The sequence below is a fragment of the Rana temporaria genome, chromosome 4 (assembly GCF_905171775.1).
Source record: "Rana temporaria chromosome 4, aRanTem1.1, whole genome shotgun sequence".
Lineage (NCBI taxonomy): Eukaryota > Metazoa > Chordata > Amphibia > Anura > Ranidae > Rana > Rana temporaria.
Genome location: NC_053492.1, coordinates 278,573,317 through 278,594,580, shown reverse-complemented (window position 1 = coordinate 278,594,580; position 21,264 = coordinate 278,573,317).

Genomic DNA, 21,264 nt, shown 5'->3' with positions numbered 1-21,264 from the left:
AGGAGCCTTGAGGCCGCGACCTGGGTCCAGCTGCAGCGAAAGCCATCCTCACCACTAGAGGCTCTGGGGAAAACCTGCTGGACCTTAGACTCCGCGCGCCTTGGGGTGGGGAAACTTAGACTAAAACAGGGACAGATTAAAATAGATTAAAATAGACATTTCAAGGGGGGTGCTGTAGTGGATGTGATAAAAATAGTCAAACTAAGATAATGAAATGCCTATTTCAATGCACAAACACATGCTTCATATCACATATGATCATATATATATATAACGTATGCAAATAGGTTATTGATTGCTATAGGAATAATCACATATAATCGTAATGCATAATTTACCCCTTTGCTAATATAATGTTGTATTTCAGAGATGCATCACATGGTTTATCAGAACAGGAACTCAGTCTGCAAAAAACAACTATTTTAGGACAGCGAAAAGTCCCTAAGAACCACAGAACCAGACAGATGCCAGACGCCAGGACGTCACAAGAATAATATTACATATTAATGAGAATGTTGAATATTAATGAATATTAATGAGCATGATCGTGTGTTCGGTCATGTGCTTTTGAATGCACTTGTAAACCATATAAAAGACACGGCTTGCAATAAAAAAAGCAGAAGTAACGGTCTTCACCCTGAGACACGAGTCTGAGTGTAGATTATTTACTTTAGTTTGTACAAACGCTTCTTATCTAATTTGGCTCAGGAAGCAGATACCAAACACTCCGTACATTTGGCTCGGGTCCAAGACACCATCTCTGAATCTACCCCAAGGTTTGACTTTGAGCAGTATCTGAGTGGGATCCATGCTGGCTAAGATGGGGTGTGTGCACTCCCTCCCCCTGCCTTTCTTTGAGTGCCCTCCCCTTTTACTGTTTGTCATTTCCTGTCATGTCATTTTGTATTAAGGGAAGTGATTGGTTGCTGGGGCCATCACTTCCTGCTTTGTTAGTCTTTTGTTTCCAATGAATAAAAGAACCTGAGTTTCTGTGCTCTGCCCAGAAGCTTGAGATTCCAGCTTGAAGCAGCATTGTTTCTGATTCTACCTGGTGCCATGAAGTACTTCACATTTCTTGTACCAAAGAGCTTGATACAAACGTGTTTTTAAGCACTAAGGAATAGTTTTGTGCTTTGTGTGCATTGAGACGCTGGAAGTGCACATTTTGGCGCGGTGTGGATTTGCGTACAAAGCCCAAGGGAATTCTTCCACGACACTGCTCAATCACAGATTGGGGGAGAGAGGTTTATATCAAGCACAGTTATGGCTCATTGACATTAAAAGTTGAGGGAGGGTAAAAGCCATGGGCCAAATTAAGTTACTCAAAACGTATGTCATTTAAGTTACGGCGCCCTAAGTTGGTGTCGTAAGTGCCGTAATCCACAGCGCATTTGTGCACAAAATTGCGCCAGCGTAACTTAAATTCCGAGGCGTAAGGCGGGGTTATTGCAAGTGGGAAGGAAGTGGGCGTGCTTCATTGTAATGAGCCGTGACCCCATGCAAATGAAGGGCCAGCCGTACTGCGCATGCGCGCACGAATCTGCTGCTCACTGCGCATGTGCAGAACTTTGCTCGGCGCAATCAGTGAGATAGTTAAAAGGCCAAGCGTACTTAGTTTGAGGATCGCCCTGTGTATAAAAAGCCCCAGTCAAACACACTTCCCTTGCAAAAGTATATCCCAGTGTTTCCCTTCCATGAGCAATTTGCTTCTGCTCTAAACGTTTGTTGGTGTGTTGTTAAGTTGTGTTTGTGAGAAAAGTGTTTGAGGAGTTGGAGAGTCTAGTAGGTGTTTGTTTTTGATAAGTGTATTTTGTTAATTTGTTTGTTATTGTTTTTGCTGATTTTTTTTTTGTGCTTGTATTTTTTTTTTTTTGTTCGTGTTTTATTTCGAATTTATAGTAGCTGTCTGCTTGTGTGTTTATATTTTTGTCTGTTTTTTGTGTGTATGTTTTTGTCAGTTTTTTGGGTGTATATTTTTGTCTGTTTTTTGGGTGTGTATTTTTGTCTGTTTGTTGGGTGTGTATTTTTGTCTGTTTGTTGGGTGTGTATTGGTGATTTTTTTTGGGTGAGTTTCTTGGTGCTGGGTGGTGTCTGTGATGGCCCCCAAGAGGAAGCTTAATTTCACCCTGGGAGAGAAGCGAATTCTTGCTCGGGGCATCGTGTGATATGGGCGATATCTGCATGGCCCTGAGAGCCGGAACACCACCCCGGCCAGGAGGAAGGAGCTCCTTAAACGGATAACGGATCAGGTCAATGCGGCGGGGGGAAGCCAGGACCCCCGCTGGCATACAGAAAAAGATTAACGACCTTAGGAGCGTCGTCCGCAATAAGATGCCAAAGATGGACGCCCATACCAGGGGCACTGGAGGAGGGGGACCCAGCCCAGTCAGACTGACGGAGGAGGAATGGGCAGTGGCCCAGTGTTTCCACCCACAGCAGGTGGTGGGCCTGCCTGGCTATCAGTCAGATGTTCCTGTGAGGACAGGTAAGTTTTTGGTTTTTCTCTCTGGTGATTAGCATGTGTGGGTGGGGGAAGGGAAGATGTGCCAAGTGTGTGGATCCTCAAACCTGTGATTGTTTTGTGTCCTCCACAGATGGCCAGGAGATTGCAGGCCCATCAGGCCAGGAGGTTGCTGGCCCATCAGGCCAGGCTGCTGCACCACCCCAAGACAGGCTGCTGATGACTCCCAATAAGGGCAGGATTCCCCAGGGGAGGGGAGTGGCCAAACCTCCCCTCATGAGGAGGTTGAGGGGGAGGAGGTTGAGGGGGAGGAGGATGAGGGGGAGGAGGAAGAAAATATTCAGATTGTCCGGGAAGTCCTGTTGGCGTCTGATATGATGACCTTTGAGTCTTCCCCTGAGGCTACCCCAGAGGCTGGCACCAGTCAGGCCACCATCAGGGGTAGCCCCTCCCACTTCCCCCCCAACAGGCCTCCACCCACAAGGGTCACTCTATCCCCTCCTCCCAGGCCACAAGCCTCAGGGGCAGGCAGGATGGCGACCCAGGACACCATGTAGGTGGCCGAGCGTCTGCCGGTCAGTCTGCTGAGGGACAATGCCCGGCAGACCCGCACTCTGGATAAAATGCTCCAAAAAATGACCCAGATGGAGCACAGCCTGGGTGTAATGATGGAGGCAGTCGGTGATGTGGCCACCAACTAAGTGGCGGTCATTACATGCATGAACGACCTACAGACCGCCACAACAGGCGTGGCCCGGGAGGTGACTGCCCTGACCCAGGCTGTGCAGGACAATACTAGGTCTGGCCAGGCCAATGCGGCTGCCCTCACTGCCTGTCTCAGTAGAATTGCAGTGGCCTTGGAGGGCAGGCCAGCAGGGGAGGCTCCTCCTTCCCCTGCTCACCCCCCCAGGAGGCTCCTCCTTCCCCTGCTCACCCCCCCCAGGAGGCTCCTCCTTCCCCTGCTCACCCCCCCCCAGGAGGCTCCTCCTTCCCCTCCCCCCCAGGAGGCACCTCCTTCCCCAGCTCACACCCCCCCAATGGACATCCTCCGCGAGGGCGTGGCCGTGCCCGTGCCCGTGGCCAGCCAAGGCGTAGCAATCGCCGCAGATAATTAATTAGCAGGGATACTTTTTTTTTTTTTTTTATGTTTTTTTTTTATTATTTCATTTGGTATTCTGTACTTATGATTTGATTTATGTGTGTGAATGATGTGTGAATGTGGGGGGGTGGCATTCCTGATAAAATAAGGGTGTCACCCTCAGTTTTGGTGGAGTAGGGATCCCCAGGACCAGGGAGAAGTGATCCCAGGTTCCTGAATGGTGTATGAATGCACAGTGACATAATTGGAGCCGTGGCGTGGCGTTGCTGCTCCCAAGTACCAAAGGGGGGGGGACTTGGATCTAATCCAATTCGATGTGCATGTGATGTGTCTGTGCTAGGGACCACAGTGGCGTGCATTCATGCATTCTCATTGTGACATCATTAATGTGCGTTTACTCTGCAAATATGCATTCTGCGAGGCGTCTCCTGACTGCTGTTCCCTCAGAAGAGGGGGTACCCTGGGTTACTAAAGTCACTATTATAGATAGGGGCATGGATGCCCCTGGTATGGTGGCATACAGATTGTAGTCCAGCAAGTGTGTGTGGTCAGCTCTTCCTTCATGGTATTGCTTTAGCTGACCTTTACACGGCATGTGTAAAATTAGGGCTGCTTTTATAAAGTGTAAAATTGCTCCGGGAAACTAACAGAAGCGCACAGGTCGTAATCTACGCCGCACACACTTAATTTTGTGGATCGCCCTATCTCCCTCATTTGCATCTTTGCCTATCAAATACAGCGGAGTGTCTAGCGTAATTTGCGCACAAAGAAGCGCCGGTGTAATTATTTTAGGTAGGACGGAAATACCGGAATTTCATGCGCATCTAGTTTTGAGGATCAGGCGCAAAGATACGCGCCGTGTAAAATTAGAAATCTCGAGTTAAGTCGGCGCATCTGCTTTGTGGATTTGGCCCCATGTTGACCACCTTTAGCTTCTAGTGGTTAAAGCAGGGAGCGAGCTAGTAATACACTGCATCATCATCGTCTATCCAATGCTCTCTGAAGTGCAATTTTAATGCAAATCGCTCTTCAGAGACCAAAACAAGCGTGGACAAGCCCCTAATTATTGATTTGTTTTGTACAAGCTATGTAATTAAGCCCATGCTATGGAATTCTCATGGCCACAAACTATGTTTTCTCTTTTTAGCACATAAAATAATATTTTTCTTACAGTTTAAATTATTAAAGAGGGACTGTTGAAATCATGAATTGCAATTATTTAACATTTATTGGTTTCCAAAATGTGGACAACTTTAATATATTACGCAGCCAGGCAATTGGAATTTTCTTAAGGAGGCCAGCACAGCAAGCCTTCGTATTTTTCTCTGTATGAGTTTTCTTTAAAATTCAGATTTATTTTTTTTTGCAACATAAGCACAGCTATCTCAATTCTTCAACGGGTCCTGTTTATTTATACATTCTGTTTTGCCTAGCCAATCATATGGTCATTATTAATTCTGTGTTGTTAACAAGTACTAGCAACTGTCTGGTATCCAAGGACAGATACAAAAGATTGCTTTGCCAAATTTCAAGGCAAACTTGTCTCCCTACAAGGAGAGCTTCCTGTAGAGAAGGCTAAATAGCATCACATTACAGAATCTCCTAAGGTTTCAGCTTAGCAACTGCTTTGTCTTTGAAAAAATCATTTGAACCATACCCCCTGATGAATTATGTAAGAGATATACAAGGACAAAACAGCTTTTTTGTGTCATTTTATAAAGTGTTAAGTAAGCAAATCATATAGTTCTAATTATTGTAAACATAAGGCTCTTCCCACTTTGGAATACTTAATTAATGAAGGGCACAATTAACCCTTTCTAAGTGATTCATTGGTGCAGATCAGTTTATTTTAATATCAATGTTTATTTAAGGTAGGAAGTTTTTATAGTTTTGTCTTAAAACTCTAGAAAAGTGATATAAAAAGAACTACACTTAAAAATCAACTGTTGCGACAAAATAAATAAAAAATCCCTTCCGATAGGTTAATGTACAATGCAAGAATTTTAACAAACATTGTAGATACCTGTTTCTGTTCTTAAAGCGGGAGTTCCGCGGGAAAACGTTTTTTTTTAAAGACGTTTTTGTATCGCTGATGGTACAAAGAAAATTGTACTCACCAGTCTCCTAGTTGCAGCCGCTTCCAGGACAATTTCCCCCTAAAGGATATTTTATAAAAATTGATGATGGACATTGCCATCTTAACTGCGGGCACTCTGAAGCCCTCCTGTATTATCTTCCGGGATGCGGTGAATGCTGTCCCAGCATTCACCGCTCTATCCCGCGCACGCGCAGTGTGACAGCGAGCAGCGCCGTCAACACTGCATAGTTGCTAGGACAACGGCCGGCAGCGTCCTGAAAAGGACACATGACCCGCCTGACTAGTCACGTGACCCGCGAGATATCGTGGGATTTCGACAGCGCGTCTCCTGGGATTCTCAGGAGACGCTCCCAGGAGACAAAGCGCTGATGGGGGATTTTTGGAAAGCCACGCCCACTCCCGCGGGGAATAGTGAGTGACAGCTTACAAAAGGCCATCGTTTCAAGGTAAGGAGGCCAATTAAAAAAAAAAAAAAAACGAATAAATAATGTACTATGGCTGAACTTTTTAAAACGCAGAACTTGTAAATCAGGGTGAACCCCCGCTTTAAGAAAAAGCTGTATGTCCTACCATGTCCACCTTGTAAGTCTGGTTCCTGAATGGGAGTGTCTGTGTTCATTCTAATCATTTGATGCACTTCCAGTTTTCGAATGTTCTAATGAGGAGAGCTGCAGTGATTGCATACCTTTAGGAGTGATTGACCCTTATGCTGGCCATATATGAGTGATTTGTTTTTAAGTTTAAAGCGGTCCTCCACCCTAAAGTGGAGTCCCGCTGATCGGAACCCTCCCCCCCTCCGGTGTCACTTTTGACACCTTTCAGGGGGGAGGGGGGTGCAGACACCTGTCTAAAGACAGGTATTTGCACCCACTTCCGGCCACACGATACGGGCGAAAGACGGGCATTCCGTCACATCCCGTCTGTCGCCCGTTGTGTGCTGGGAACACTCGGCTCCCGGCACACAGCGTGTGAGCCAATCGGCGGGCGCAGCGCGACTCGCGCATGCGCCGTAGGGAACCGGGCAGTGAAGCCGCAGCGCTTCACTTCCTGGTTCCCTCAGCGTGGATGGCGGGGGGAGCAGCAGAGTGACGAGCGATCGCTCGTGCTCTGCTGCGATCGGCGCTGGACTCCAGGACAGGTAAGTGTCCTATTATTAAAAGTCAGCAGCTGCAGTATTTGTAGCTGCTGACTTTTAATATTTTGTTCCCATGGCACATCCGCTTTAACCATCGGGTTAAACAAAATAAATTGACTTGATTCCCTGAAGTGGGGGAATTGTCCTTCTGAATTGCACTATTCTCACAGAGGGCTGACTTCCCCACCCTCAGAATACACTCATCAGCACCACCGGTTATAACTGGAGGTGCTGATAGAGAGAAACATTTTCAACAGGCTGGTTGTACACAAGTCGATTGATAAAGGGGGACTTCATGCCCTAGTGCTAAGGATAAGGCATGAATCCCTTCCTCTTGAACCATACCAGGTCACCAACCTTCGACTTGGGGTGTCCCCCATGGCAAAGCACCTTGTCCCCATGTTGATGAGGACAATGGCCTCATCTTCACAACCATTGCCCTGTGGTTGTGGGCATCTGCGGGTGAGAGGCTCAAAAGCAGGCCAACTAATCGACTGATCAACTAATCGATTATGAAAATGTCTGACAACTATTTTCATAAACAATTATTATCAATTATGCCGATTAGTTGTTTCAGCCCTATGGCCAATAACAGCACAAATCAATAGGAAAGTAGATGCTGGACTGCTGCACTCCTTAAAACGATGTCTTTATTGTACAAATAAAATCCAAAAAACAACCAAAGCGATGCAGTCAAAATGAAGTGAACAACAGGAAAAAGGTGGCTGACAGGTGGCTGACATGTAGCTACGAGTAAGCATCGCATGATGTGAAACATGTCAGCCACCTTTTTCCTGTTCACTTCATTTTGACTGCATGGCTTTTTTTTTTTTAATTTGTACAATAAAGACATCGTTTTAAGGAGTGCGGCAGTCCAGGATCATCTTCTATCCAATGCACCTGTGCATAGCCAGTACCCTTTTGGTTTAGTGAGACGGAAGCAAAGCCAAGGGATCAGCAGTTTTTAGAGCGGTATCATCTCTCAATAGGAAAGTAAGCAGGAAACATAGGGCGTGACTTACCCGCACGTCACTTAGCCTGGAGCTGCCGCCCACAGTAATTTTACTGTGGGTGGGTGGAAAGTGGTTAACCACTTGCCGACCAGTCGCCGCAGTTTTACTGGAGCAACATGGCACGGCTTGGTGAAACTACGTTATGTTACGTTGCTTCGCCCTGTGGCCACTAGGGGCGCGTGCGCGCCTGCTGCTCACCCCAGGAGCCAATGCTTGTGACACAGCAATCGGTTCTCACTCGGTTCTCTCAGGGGAGAAATGACTGATCGTGAACGGTGATCTGTCATTCCCCCTAGTCAGTCCCATCCCCCTTCAGTTAGAACACAGAGAAGGAAAACACAGTTAACCCCTTGATCACCCTAGTGGTAACCCCTTCCCTGCCAGGTGTCATATGATGTTCTCGGGGGTGTGCGCTGCCGGCAGCACGTGCACTTCCACCGCGTCACTGGGGACCCGATGCGCGTGTCCGGCGTCCGCGATGTCAGAGGAATACCCTCCACTTACAGTTAGAATCACTCCCTAGGGAACATATGTAACCCCTTGATCGCCCCCTAGTGTTAACCCCTTCCCTGCCAGTCACATGTATACAGTAATCAATGCATTTTTTATAGCACGGATCGCTGTATAAATATGAAGTGGTGGACATATCGGACACTTTTGACACTATATCGCAGTCACGATAAAAATCGCAGATCGCTGCCATTACTAGTAAAAAAAATAATAATAATAAAAATGCTATAAATCTATCCCCTATTTTGTAGACGCTATAACTTTTGCGAAAACCAATCAATAAACGCTTATTGCAATTTTTTTTTCCAAAAATATGTAGAAGAATACATATCGGCCTAAACGAAAAAAATTGTTTAAAAAAAAAAATTGGATTATTATAGCAAAAAGTAAAAAATATTGGCCCAGATTCTCAAAGGGCTTACGACGGTGCAGCGCCATGTACGCCGTCGTAAGTCCTAATCTGGGCCGTCGTATCTATGCAACTGATTCTTAGAATCAGTTACGCATAGATATCCATTAGATCCGACAGGCGTAGGTCATTTACGCCGTCGGATCTTAAATGCAATTTTTTTTGTCCGCTAGGTGGCGCTTCCATCGTTTTCCCCGTGGAGTATGCAAATTAGCTAGATACGCGAATTCCCGAACGTACGCGCGGCCGACGCAGTAAAGTTACGACGTTTACGTTAGGCTTGTCCTGGCGTAAAGTTGCCCCTGGGTATATGAGGCGCAACCAATGTTAAGTATGGCCGTCGTTCCCGCGTTGAAATTTGAAAAGTTACGTCGTTTGCGTAAGTCGTCCGTGAATGGGTCTGGACGCCATTTACGTTCACGTCGAAACCAATGACGTCCTTGCGACGTCATTTGGAGCAATGCACCCTGGGATATTTTACGGACGGCGCATACGCAGTTCGTTCGGCACGGGAACGTGCTTCATTTAAATGCTACACGGCCCCTACCCGCCGAATTTGAATTCTGCCAGGGGATTTACATTACGCCGCCGCAACTTTACACGCAAGTGCTTTGTGAATAAAGCACTTGCCTGAAAAACTTGCGGCGGCGTAACGTAAATCAGATACGTTACGCCCACCCAGTTTTACGCTGATCTACGAGAATCTGGGCCATTGTGTTTTTTTCAAACTTGTCACTTTTCTTTTGTTTATCACGCAAGAAATTAAAACAGCAGAGGTGATCAAATACCACCAAAAGAAAGCTCTATTTGTGGGGGGAAAAAACATAAGTGTGATAGCGCTAAAAGCTGAAAAATGGCTTAGGCAGGAAGGGGTTGAAAGTGCCCTGTATTGAGGTGGGTAATGCACCTCTGTTGAAGAAAAAAAAAATCTTTCTTTATGTTCTAGTATTCTAGGATAGACTTTACCTCAGCCTCTGTCAGGGAAGAAATAGGAACCAGTCTTGCCAGTATAGCCGCTTTCCTGCGCGCATGCGCGTCAGAGCGGTGCTTTGGCGCATACGTGTGCAGGATCCAACGGAATGGCGCCCGCACATGCGCACAGCGTGCGTGCATAACGTGAGTTCTTTTGCTGGCCTATAAAAGGCTGCCCAGCTCCATGTTCAAATTGCTGGTTTATCTCTCAGCTTCCTGTGTTCCTTGCCTCTATATTCTGCCTTGTGATTACCCGTTGTGACCCGGATTGACCTTGACCTGCTCTGATCTTCTCCTGCTCCTGACCCTTAGCCTCCTTATGGACTTTGCTACCTTATGGACTGTGCTAGACCCCCAGTCTGCTTAAGACTTTGCTACCAGTCACCTGTGTTTGACCCTTGGCCTGCTTTAGAACTCTGCTATTTATCTACAACTTTGGGCTCCAGTGTCTACATGGCTACCAGCTGCCAAGTGACCTTCATGCAAGACCTGCCCAGCCTGCTGATGGCTCGTGCCTCTTTGTGCCCTTCACCCTCTGTACCACCACTAGGGGTGGAGTGCGCTTAGTCGGAAGAGAGAACCGCTCTCAGCATCTCTGCCTCAGTGAGTACCTCTCTGACAGTCTCCAGTGTCTCATATAGAAAACTCTTCCATTACCTCCTGGTATTTGTCCTGGTTATTTGGGACTAGAGATGAGCCGAACACCCCCCTGCTCGGTTCGCCACAGAACTCCAGAACAGGGGAAAAGCTCTAAACCGAATTGGGAACCCCTTTGAAGTCTATGGGAGCTGGACAAGAAAAATCAAAAGTGCCCGTTTTGAAGGCCCAACATTTTTTTTTAAATTATCGTTTTTTTCAGGAGCAATGATTTTAATGATGCTTAACCCCTTCCGCTTTGGAAGGTTTATCCCCCCTTCATGACCAGGCCCCTTTTTGCGATAAGGCAATGTGCTACTTTAACTGACAATTGCGCAGTTGTGCAACGCTGTACCCAAATCAAATGGATTTTTTTTTCCACAAATAGAGCTTTCCTTTGGTGTTACTTGATCACCTCTGGTGAGTCACTATCAGGATCTAACTCATAAATTTGACCCCCATGCCCAGAATGGCGTTCTTTTCTTTTCCTCTGTGTCGTCAGAACCTTGTGCAGTCTCCTACCTCTCTGGATTAAAGATCCGGCTGTACATTCAGTGTTGGTCCTCCTGGACGAAGCCCCCATTATTCCCGCTAAATGCCTTGGCTGTGTGCGGTCCTTGCTGCTGGTTTTTGGGGTTTTGAGAAGTGGACAAAAGATCTGCATAGCTCCCAACTGTCCCTGATATTAAAGGACTGTCCCTGATTTGTCACAATGTCCCTCTGTCCCTCATTCCTCCTCATTTGTCTCTCATTTTCGTCTGATCTATATAGATGTACAGTATATAAATTGCACTTTTTATCTTTCAAAAAGTGTTTTCCAGTGCTAAACCTTTCATCCAATTTCTAAATTGCTGCATTTGTAAATTCCAAAAGCCAATATAAAGGAATAGTAATGGTAAAAAAAAGCACTTATGGGTTTCACCAATCTTGTTTTTGTATAAATCTCCTTTAAGGGGGCGTGGCAAGGGTTGTGTCCTATGCCTGCATACTTTTGCTGATAGGTGTCCCTCATTACCATCTCAAAAAGTTGGGAGGCATGGGTCTGCGAGTGTCTGTATGGTATTGTCTCTCCTCTCCAACCTGTCATCGGCATGTGGAGCCCCCAGGGATCTTTTCATCTACTATTGAGTTTGTCATCCCCAGCAAGATGGTGATGTGTTCCACAGGGCAGTGCCGATCCTGACCTCCCTGGGGCCCTAAGCAAAATGACATGTCACATTAAAGTTGAGAAGTGTGGGGGATCGGCTGCCGACAGTGACATGTCACATTAAAATATTAAAGTTGGGAAAGGGAGGAGGGGGTGTTCTGCTGTCGGGAATTACATCTTACATCAATGTGAGAAGCGGGGGGTGCTGACTTCTTACTATTCTCCAATGCAGCCAGCGAGTTAAGAAGCGGGTTGAGGGGCTGAAGATGACTTCTCACCAGACCGGGCCTCTAGTAATTTGGGGGGCCCTCCGCAGCTTTGCGGGACCCTAAACGGCATGCATAGTGAGCCTATAGGGCGGATCGGCCCTGCCACAGTGGTTTCTTAGGAAGTCAGAACCAGACAGAGTATGTGCAAGGTTAGTTACTAATCAGAGATTGGGGGGGCAGAGCCAAACGGCTTGCTGCAGATTTTAAACTTCCAGAGTGCTCAGTGTGATGCTGCCTTGCCAGAAACAGCTGCTGTATCATCTGGAGGCTGCCGAAATCTGCAAGTAAGGAGAGTGAAGTAAGGCTGTGTGCCTGCAGCTAAACCTGTGTGGTCTGTGCAAACTGAGGATGACCTACTCTTCCTGTGCTTCCTCACCAATCTTCATCTTCTATTTAAGCAGCCAGCGCAGAGAGAAGTTGTGGATTGACATGCTCGATCAAGATCCAGACATTGTAGCTCCCCTGCGAGCATCCGAATCCCCTCCTACTACCTACAACCTAAGTACTGGGGTTTAAGAGCCCCAGGCACTGCCTAGGTCAGCGTCCGAAGACTCTTCTGGAGAATAAGAGGATGCGAGGTATGAAGAAAAACATAATAGAGGATAAGTGGAGGCAAATGGAGAAGAAATCATATCTCAGGGGTCGCCTTGCCAAGATGTACCCTTTCAAGAAAGAGGATGTTAAACATCTGGAAGACCCACACGTGGTCGATGCAGCCCTTATGCATTTAGCCAGGCATGTTACTCTCTGCCACTGTATGACGCAGTCTCTTTTAGAGACGTCCTCAACAGGAGGGTAGACTTAGACCTGAGAAAGGTGAACAACGCTGGGGGAGGGGCATTCAAACCATCAATAGCCCTAGCAGCAATTTTCAGAGCCATGGAGGTCTGGATAGACAACCCAGAGTCAGTCGTTTCCCGCGATCATGTTAAAACGGAGATCATTGCCTCGTTCAACAACCTAAGGCTGACAGCCGGGTTTATGGCAGAAGCCACTATTGATATAATTAAATCCCTTGCACGCATAATGCTAAACACAGTCACAGAAAGGAGTGCCTTATGGTTCAGACCTTGGGTGGCAGACCCATCTTCTAAACAAGGCTGGTGCAAGATCCCCTTCGAGGGAGGGTCCTTATTCGTTGAAAAGCTCAATAAAGCAATTTCCAGGGTGACAGGGAGAAAGTCTGGCTTTATTCCCCAGAATAGCCTCTGGGGCAAAACAAAAGAGAGCAGCCACTTCTGCATGCTGGGAGCCCCAGAAATGGTTTTGATGGTGTCCCCATCCATACTCTTCCTCTGGGAACCAGGCTGCACAATTTTTAGCGAGTATGTACAGAAAGTGCTCAAGATTGTTGGACACTTATGGAAATATCTTAAAAAACAAGTGTAGCGCCTGGTTACTTTTCAGAACCGGTGCTACTGAAATTTAGAGGGGGGTCAGAGAGTTAATTGACTCTGACCATTGTTAATTAGTTTACATTTGGAGCTTCTGTCCCAGCTTGGCTGTGCTGTGGGGTCATGCTGTTGTTCCTGGGGTGTAGTTCCACCCCAGGTCAGCAGGTGGCAGCAGTGGAGTCAAGGGATGGATACTTTTCCCCAGCAGCCTATCAGGAGGAGACTTTCTCGCTGTGCATGCTGGGGGGGGGGGGTAATTATTGGGCAGACGCCATTTCCCTGGGTCTTCTCCTCGTGTGGCTCCGACCTTCAGGGTAGCCACTCCACGGCGCCCCGGCATATGGCCTTCCAGGCCGGGGTGCACGTGCTACACAGAGATCCTGGCTTCGGGACCACGTTGGACCGGAGCATTTGATCTGCCCGCTTGGGACTCAGTAATCGACTGGGTCCCCACCTAAAGAGGTCCTGGGCTGTCTGTTCTGTGTGGAGGAAGCTGTTCGGTGGAGAGTCTGCCTGAGGAGTGCCAAGAGAGGCTGGTGTTCCAATAGGAGCCTGACCATCCATCGGGGACCAGTGGAACCGGACACTGAGAGGCTGGATGTTGGTCACCTGTCAGTCGGTACCCTAATTTAACTACCTGAAGGAGATCCAGGTGTTAAGTCCGGTCAAGAGGACTTCGTACTACTATTTTCTGAAACCATTGGGAAGGTCTGTGGCAGAGACTTAACCCCAAGTTTCTCATCCTCTGAAGAATGTTCCCAACAAATTGGAACTGAGGGTAGAATATCCAAGCTCTCCTAGCGTTTGCCCTGACAATCCGTGGGGGCTCAGTCCTCCTAAATATGGACAATGTAACGCCCATACCCCATGTCAAGAAGCAGGGTGGCACGCAGAGTCAGTCCCAGGAGCATTTTCTTCTCCTCTCGGCAGTATATTTACCCGGACACGTCAACCTCCAGGCGCACTACCTGTCCTGGACCGCAATGGACAATGAGTGGTCCCTATTGATGTAAGTGTTCAGGAAACTTGTAGCCTGGTCTTTTCTTCCAGAAATAGACCTCTATGCGTCTCTGGACAATGCAAAACTCCAAAGATTTTGCACAAAATGGAATGATTTACATGCAACCTTGGTGGACGCACTGACTTTGATGTGGAATTTTCGGACAGCTTATGCCTTCCCCCCCATGCCTCTGATTGTGTCCTTTCTGAACAGACTGAAACTGGAAGATGTCACAGTGCTGGTAGTAATCCCAGACTGGCCAAAACGCCCTTGATATGCCTATATACCTATATTTCTATGCATTAGTGTCAGGGCTCCCACTGAGGCCAGATCTCCTATTACAGGGCCCAGTTCTGAACCCAGCACTGGAGAGATTCTGGTTAGTGGCTTGGATATTGAAAGGCAGAGATTCCTAAATCTGGGTTACTACACAGAAGTTGTGCAAACCCTCATGAAGGCTCGCATGTATAGCACAAACAGTGTTTCTAACAAAGACTGGTGAAAGTTCCAGGAGTAGGCAGAATTTCACATTCTTGGGTTCCTGCAGAAAGGTCTAGAAATAGGCCTGAGTGCGAGTACACTTAAAAGCCAAGTTTCAGCCATATAAGTTTTTCAGTGGGCCTCTAACGATCTAATAATCCAGTTTTTCAAGGCCGTAGTGAAACTAAGGAACATTCTCCAAGTGGGACCTTCCATTAGTCCTGAACTTTCTGGCCTCACACAGCTTCGGCCAAGGGGTAGGGGTACAACATAGCCTATACTCATTCACATGGGGGCCCCCCTGCCTGAAGACCCCCTTAACAACAACCCAGGGTTGTGGGGAAGAGACCCTTGTGCTTTGGGAAGGGGGGGGCAGAGCCCCCCCTGCCCCAAATCCCCCTCATGTTGAGGTCATGTGGCCTGGTATGGTTCGGGGGGGCACTCACTTACCCCCCCTTTTCTGACCTGTGAGGCTGCATGCTCAGATAAGGGTATGATATGGACTATGTTTGTTTTTTTAATTTTGGCATGGGGTTCACCTTTATGGTTTAGGAGATATCCCCTCTCACAATGAGCCTCTGACTGCAGAGGGGAGTGACGACACTGCGGCTCCAGCCACTCACAGCGCTGGAGCCGCTATACCCATAAGACACACCGAGGCAACATGTCAGCTACCTCAGCGTGGACCAGGTGAGTTATCAACGCCTCGTTCTAAGGTAAGTTTTTCATTATGCCTTTTGCCTTACATGTGACAAAAAAAATCTTTGGGGACTACGCAACTGCTTTAAATCACACTTGTTTAATAATAAAAGTAGCTAGAACAAACATAGTCAAAACATAGCCAAAATTCGGTAACTGGAACGGATAGTCAGACAAGCCAGAAAATCAGGAAGACAGGGATCAGCGTAGTGGAACAGCAAGCAGGATCTGGAGCCAAAAAGAATGTCAGCAAAGCAAGTCAAGTCTTTAACAGGAATGCAGGAGATAGTCTCTGCGACCAAGGCGAAGGCAGAGATCATCTGGGCTGGACGGCTTAAGTAGGCAGGACTGACGAGCAGGAAATCATCAACAGGTGAGTCACTGTGGAGAGATGGGAGCTGGCAGTTAGCCGACAGCTGAGCGGCCAGCTCAGAGAAGGGAGGGCTGAGCCCAGCCCTGACAGGCAGCTGGCGTTCATCATGGTTGATGTTGGATCTATTTTGGGGGACATTTTTTTTTTATGTTTTTTTTTTAACTGTTGTTATGTTTTTATTTACTTTGCACTGTTTTGGTTAATCAGTAGGAACACCAAGTACCCCATACTCATTCACATAAGGCTTCCAGTTTCCGATAAGTTACCCCCTGCACCCCCACAACCACTGGGCCAGGGCCGTAGAGGAGACGCCCTTGTCCTCATCAACATGGGGACAAAGTGAATTGGGGGGGGATCCCCACTACCTCAAAGCATCCCTATGTTGAGGGCATGTGGCCTGGTATGGTTTGGGGGGGGGGTGCTTGCTTATCCCCGCCATTTCCTGGCCTGGCGGATTTGCTCGCTCAGATAAGGGTATTGTATGAATTTTGGGGGAACCCCATGCCATTTTTTTTATTTTGGCTTGGGTTTCCCCATAAATCCCTACTATATTTAGGGGTCTGGCATGGATTGGGGAGACCCCTATGCAATTTTTTAAATTTGCCAGCATATCTGTTTATTATTCGGCTGTCAGCTGGGAACCCGCTTATTTTGTTTTGTGAACAGGAAAGGGTGAAAAAATACAGTGAAAATGGCTCAAAATCACACTAATATGCACACAGGCATGACTTCAGGGTGATTTACATTACAGTCTATGAGAGATAATTTGCGCTGAAGTCGAAAAAAAAGGAATACATGAACTACTTTTCAAAATGCACCACTTCAAGTCACAGCTAGAAGAAGACAGAGCCATAGAAATACATTAGGTGCAACTTCAGGTGCAATTTGGAAAAAGCATGTCACGCCAGTGTGAATGGTGGCCCAGTCCCAATAATAATGGTCACATGAACAAAGAACACAGACAGTAATAAAAACCTGGCGGGTTCTAACCATCCCTCAAAACCTAAAAAAAGGTTTGTCCCAGTTTACAGTTTAGCTGTTAGTGATAATTTGATGATTATTTTTGTTTTAACCTAAAGCTGATCAACAAACCTATGCTTACTACTTTAAAGTATTACTATTATCACATTAAACATCAATATATGTCTATTACGTACATTGTATTGCTAAAAGCCACTTAAAGCATATTTATCAAGCTCCACGGTTGAGTTTAAACTGCGAGAGAAATAAACAAATTGTAGCACAAGAGGAATGCACTGAAATTCACTGAACCAGTGCCGGAAGGTTTTTATAAGCCTTTTACTCATCTTGGTCCAGAATCCTTGACCTCGTTGTTTGTTCAGTACAGTACAGCTGCTGTGCCAGATAAGCAAACTAAACAATTGTTTTCAAATTTTAAAAGCATTGCAAAGGTAATTTTCAAGAAGAAACAAATAGACTGACATTTGCCAATTCCTTAGGAATAAAAACTACCTTCAATTTATATTAATAATAAAAGTCAACTAAATGAGCTGATAAATTTATTTTAAAGTTAAAATTTTATTATTTAATATAAACCTGAAACTCCAGGCAAACAGTATAACAAATTAAATACATACATGGCAGATGTTTTACCTGTCAGAGGATTTGGTGTTTGCCCATCAAGAGGGGGACCCCAGGAGAAGAGATTTGGGGCTGCTCTGTGCAAAAGCATTGCACAGAGCAGGTAATTATGACATGTTTGTTATTTTAAGAAAAATAAAATTAGGCTATAATTCCACTTTAATATTCAATAGGGAAACTAGGGAACAAACCAATGTTGTAACAAAAAAAAATCAATTATGGAAGGGTAGAAGTAACCAATGCCAGCAACCCATTAGTCTTAAACCTGAACTTGAACTGTACAGCTTCAAGAAAGCCGAGTCTTGAACTGGCCATAGATGAGTAGAAAAGCAAACAAATATTTGAATCAAATTTTTGATATAGCATTCGATTGTCCTATGATTGTATTGGGATCTATGCAGCCAATATTAACATGTTTAGATTTTTTTTAACATTACCACATGTTTTTTTCAAATCAATTTCTTTATTGATAGAAGTGATGCAATATAATTTTGACCTTACAGAAACTCCCCTACTAAGCACTCCCTCTGTGTATTTAAAAGGCAGTGCGTGAACTTGTGTCACACCTCTAATTCCACAAGGATACAATCCAATAACGGCAGCAACACTCCAGTCCAATCCAAACTTAAAAGATCAGTTCACCCGAATTTATGGTGTATCATGTAACATGCTGCTATACATTCACCCAGGGCAGCCATCATAAATGTTGGGGCCCCTTACACAGCTTTAGGCCTGCCCCCCCCCCTCCCCAGCCTGACCACCAACATTACCCAGAGTCCAGAGTTTAAGACCCTTTTCATACTGGGGCGGTGCACTTGCGGGACGTTAGAAAAAGTCCTGCAAGCAGCATCTTTCGGGCAATGCGGGAGTGTTGCATACACCACTGCTCCACCGCCCATCATTGAAATCAATTGGCACCGCTGCCAATGCACCTGCAAAGCGATTCGACAGTCGCGCTTTACGGGCGCTTTTAACCCTTTCCCCAGCCGCTAGCGGAGGCTAAAAGCACCTTGCTAGTGGCCAAAAAGCGCCACTATAACAGTGGTAAAGCGCCGCTAAAATTAGCATTGCTTTACTGCTAACGAACTCTTACCCTAGCGGCGGTGCAGCAGGTGATTGGGCCCTAATTTTGATTGGACCCTTGGCAAACATTTTCTTGCCCACTCCCCCCCCCCCCCCTTCTGCGACATACAAAAAAATAGCAGATAGACTAAAAATCAGTTTACTGCAGTAGATCACGCAGCAATTGTTTGCCAGAGGTTACAGCCTATCCTTACCGCTCACTGGCTGGTTGCTAGAGGTTACAAACATAATTTCAACTTGCCGATTGGTTGCTAGAGGTTACTGCACATTATTAGCGCTCACTAATTGGTTGCTATAGGTTAATACACAGCATTACCACTCACTGAGCAGTGGAGCAATCCTAAATAATTGAGCAAGTAAAGTGGCACATTAATACACATACTACAGGAGAGGGTCAGAGAGTGTAGACATACTGCAGGAGATTACCAGAGACTGCGGACATACTGCAGGAGATTACCAGACTGCAGACATACTGCCCGAGATCACCAGACTGCGGACATACTGCAAGAGATTACCAGACTGTGGACATACTGCAAGAGATTACCAGAGACTGCGGACATACTGCAGGAGATTACCAGAGACTGCGGACATACTGCACGAAATTACCAGACTGCGGACATACTGCACAAGATTACCAGACTGCAGACATACTGCATGAGATTACCAGAGACTGCTGACATACTGCAAGAGACAACCAGTGACTGTGGACATACTGCACGAGATTACCAGAGACTGCTGACATACTGCACAAGATTACCAGACTGCGGACATACTGCACGAGATTACCAGAGACTGCAGACATGCTGCACGAGATTAATAGAGACTGCGGACATACTGCACGAGATTACCAGACTGCGGAAAATACTGCACAAGATTACCAGAGATTGCGGACATACTGCAGGAAATTACCAGAGATTGAAGACATACTGCACAAAATTACCAGAGACTGAAGACATACTGCACGAAATTACTAGAGACTGCGGACATACTGCATGAGATTACCAGAGACTGAGGACATACTGCATGAGATAACCAGACTGCGGTCATACTGCATGAGATTTCCTGTGAATTGGGGCCCCGGCGACGGCTTTACAGAGTGCACAGAGGACACGGGAGGCTGTATTCGCATGCTAGCCAGCAGAGAGAGGGCGGGGCTGGGAGCTCCACTGACACACTGACCCCACCCTATGTAGCCTGTATGCTCAGAACAGAGTGGCTGTAGTTCGCAGTGATCGGGCCAGGGGCGGGGCAGGGCTCTAACTATAGCTGCTCTGTTCCGAAAAAGTTTTTAAATTTTCATTTGTGGTGGCGAGGGGGTTAAAATCTCTGTCAGTTTTATTGTTACTGTTAGAGAGATTCAGTGTATCTATTTGTCCTAGTGATGGATGACACCAAAAGTGAAAGTAAGGAGAAATCCTGGCTAATAGGACATTTCTCACAATGTGGAGAATTTTTTTTTTTACTTCTGTAGTATCTACAGGCAGGGCCGATCCTAGGGTCACAAGCGCCTGGGTGCAGAAATATTTCTGGCGCCCCCCACATGGGCGTGGTCATTTTGCCAACTCCTCCCCTTTACAAATGTCTCTATGGCAACGACTCAACCACAGAAATGCTCCCCCACAAAGTCTTCATTACCCTGGGATATTTACATGATCTCTTAACAATAAACAAAATAAAGGAAGAGAAGCAGAGTACTTTATTGGGACCTGGGGGGGGGGGGGAGCCTCTCTGATGGATACAGAGAGGGCTTCTGTTATAGAATCTGTTAAAAAAATACCCAGACATACTACAGGACATGGTTAGAGATTGCCGACATAATCCAGGAAATGGTCAGAGATTGCAGACATGATACAGAAGAGGATCAGAGACTGCAGACATAGTACAGGAGACAATCAGAGACTGCAGACATGGTACATGAGATGATCAGAAACTGCAGACGTGATATAGGAGATGATTAGAGACTGCAGACATGATATAGAAAATTATTAGAGACTGCAGACATAGTACAGGAGAAAATCAAGACTGCAGACATAGTACAGGAGATGGTCAGAGACTGCAGACATGATATAGGAGATGGTCAGAGACTGCAGACATGATACAGGAGATGGTCAGAGACTGCAGACAATTGTACAGAAGATGGTCCATTAGACCCCTTTCACACTGGAAGGGTTTTTCAGGCACTTTAAAATAGTTAAAAATAGCACCTGAAAAAAGCCTCATCTGCAATACCAGTGTGAGAGCTCGAGTGCTTTCACACTGGATCGGTGCACTGGCAGGACGTCCAAAAATGTCCTGCAAGTAGCTTCTTTGAGGAACTTTAGTGTGTGTATACACATCGGCGCCCCCACCTCTGCAGGCACCTGGGTGCAAAGCACCCTGCGCACCCTGCCTAGGATCGGCCCTGTCTACAGGACAAGAAGTAAAAGAACATCTACATAATATAACACAGCAAAAATACTCCTACTTTATCCAAAACCTTAGGGGTGATCGTAAATTAACAACCTTTAACTGCTCCATACCTAACCACTGCTTCTAACCTAACCAATAAAATGAAGCCCTAACTTTTAACTGCCCCTCTAACCCAATCTGAAGCTTAGTGCTTACACTTGACCAGGCACTTATATTGATTTGTGAATGACCTGGGTGTTCTTTTTTTCTTTTACACTCTTCTTTTCTAAGTGTCTTCAGGCCAGTTACATGATGTGCATGGTCCTCCTCTTCTTTGCGTCTTACTGTAATTAGGTGTGCACAGCAAGGGACAAGGCTCTACATCTAACTCTTTGTCATCCAGGTGTATTTGAATCTATGAAAGTGGTGAACACAGCAGCAGTGATTGACACCCTCTGTAAAGATGTCTATGGATGCAGCCAATATTAAGCTGAAA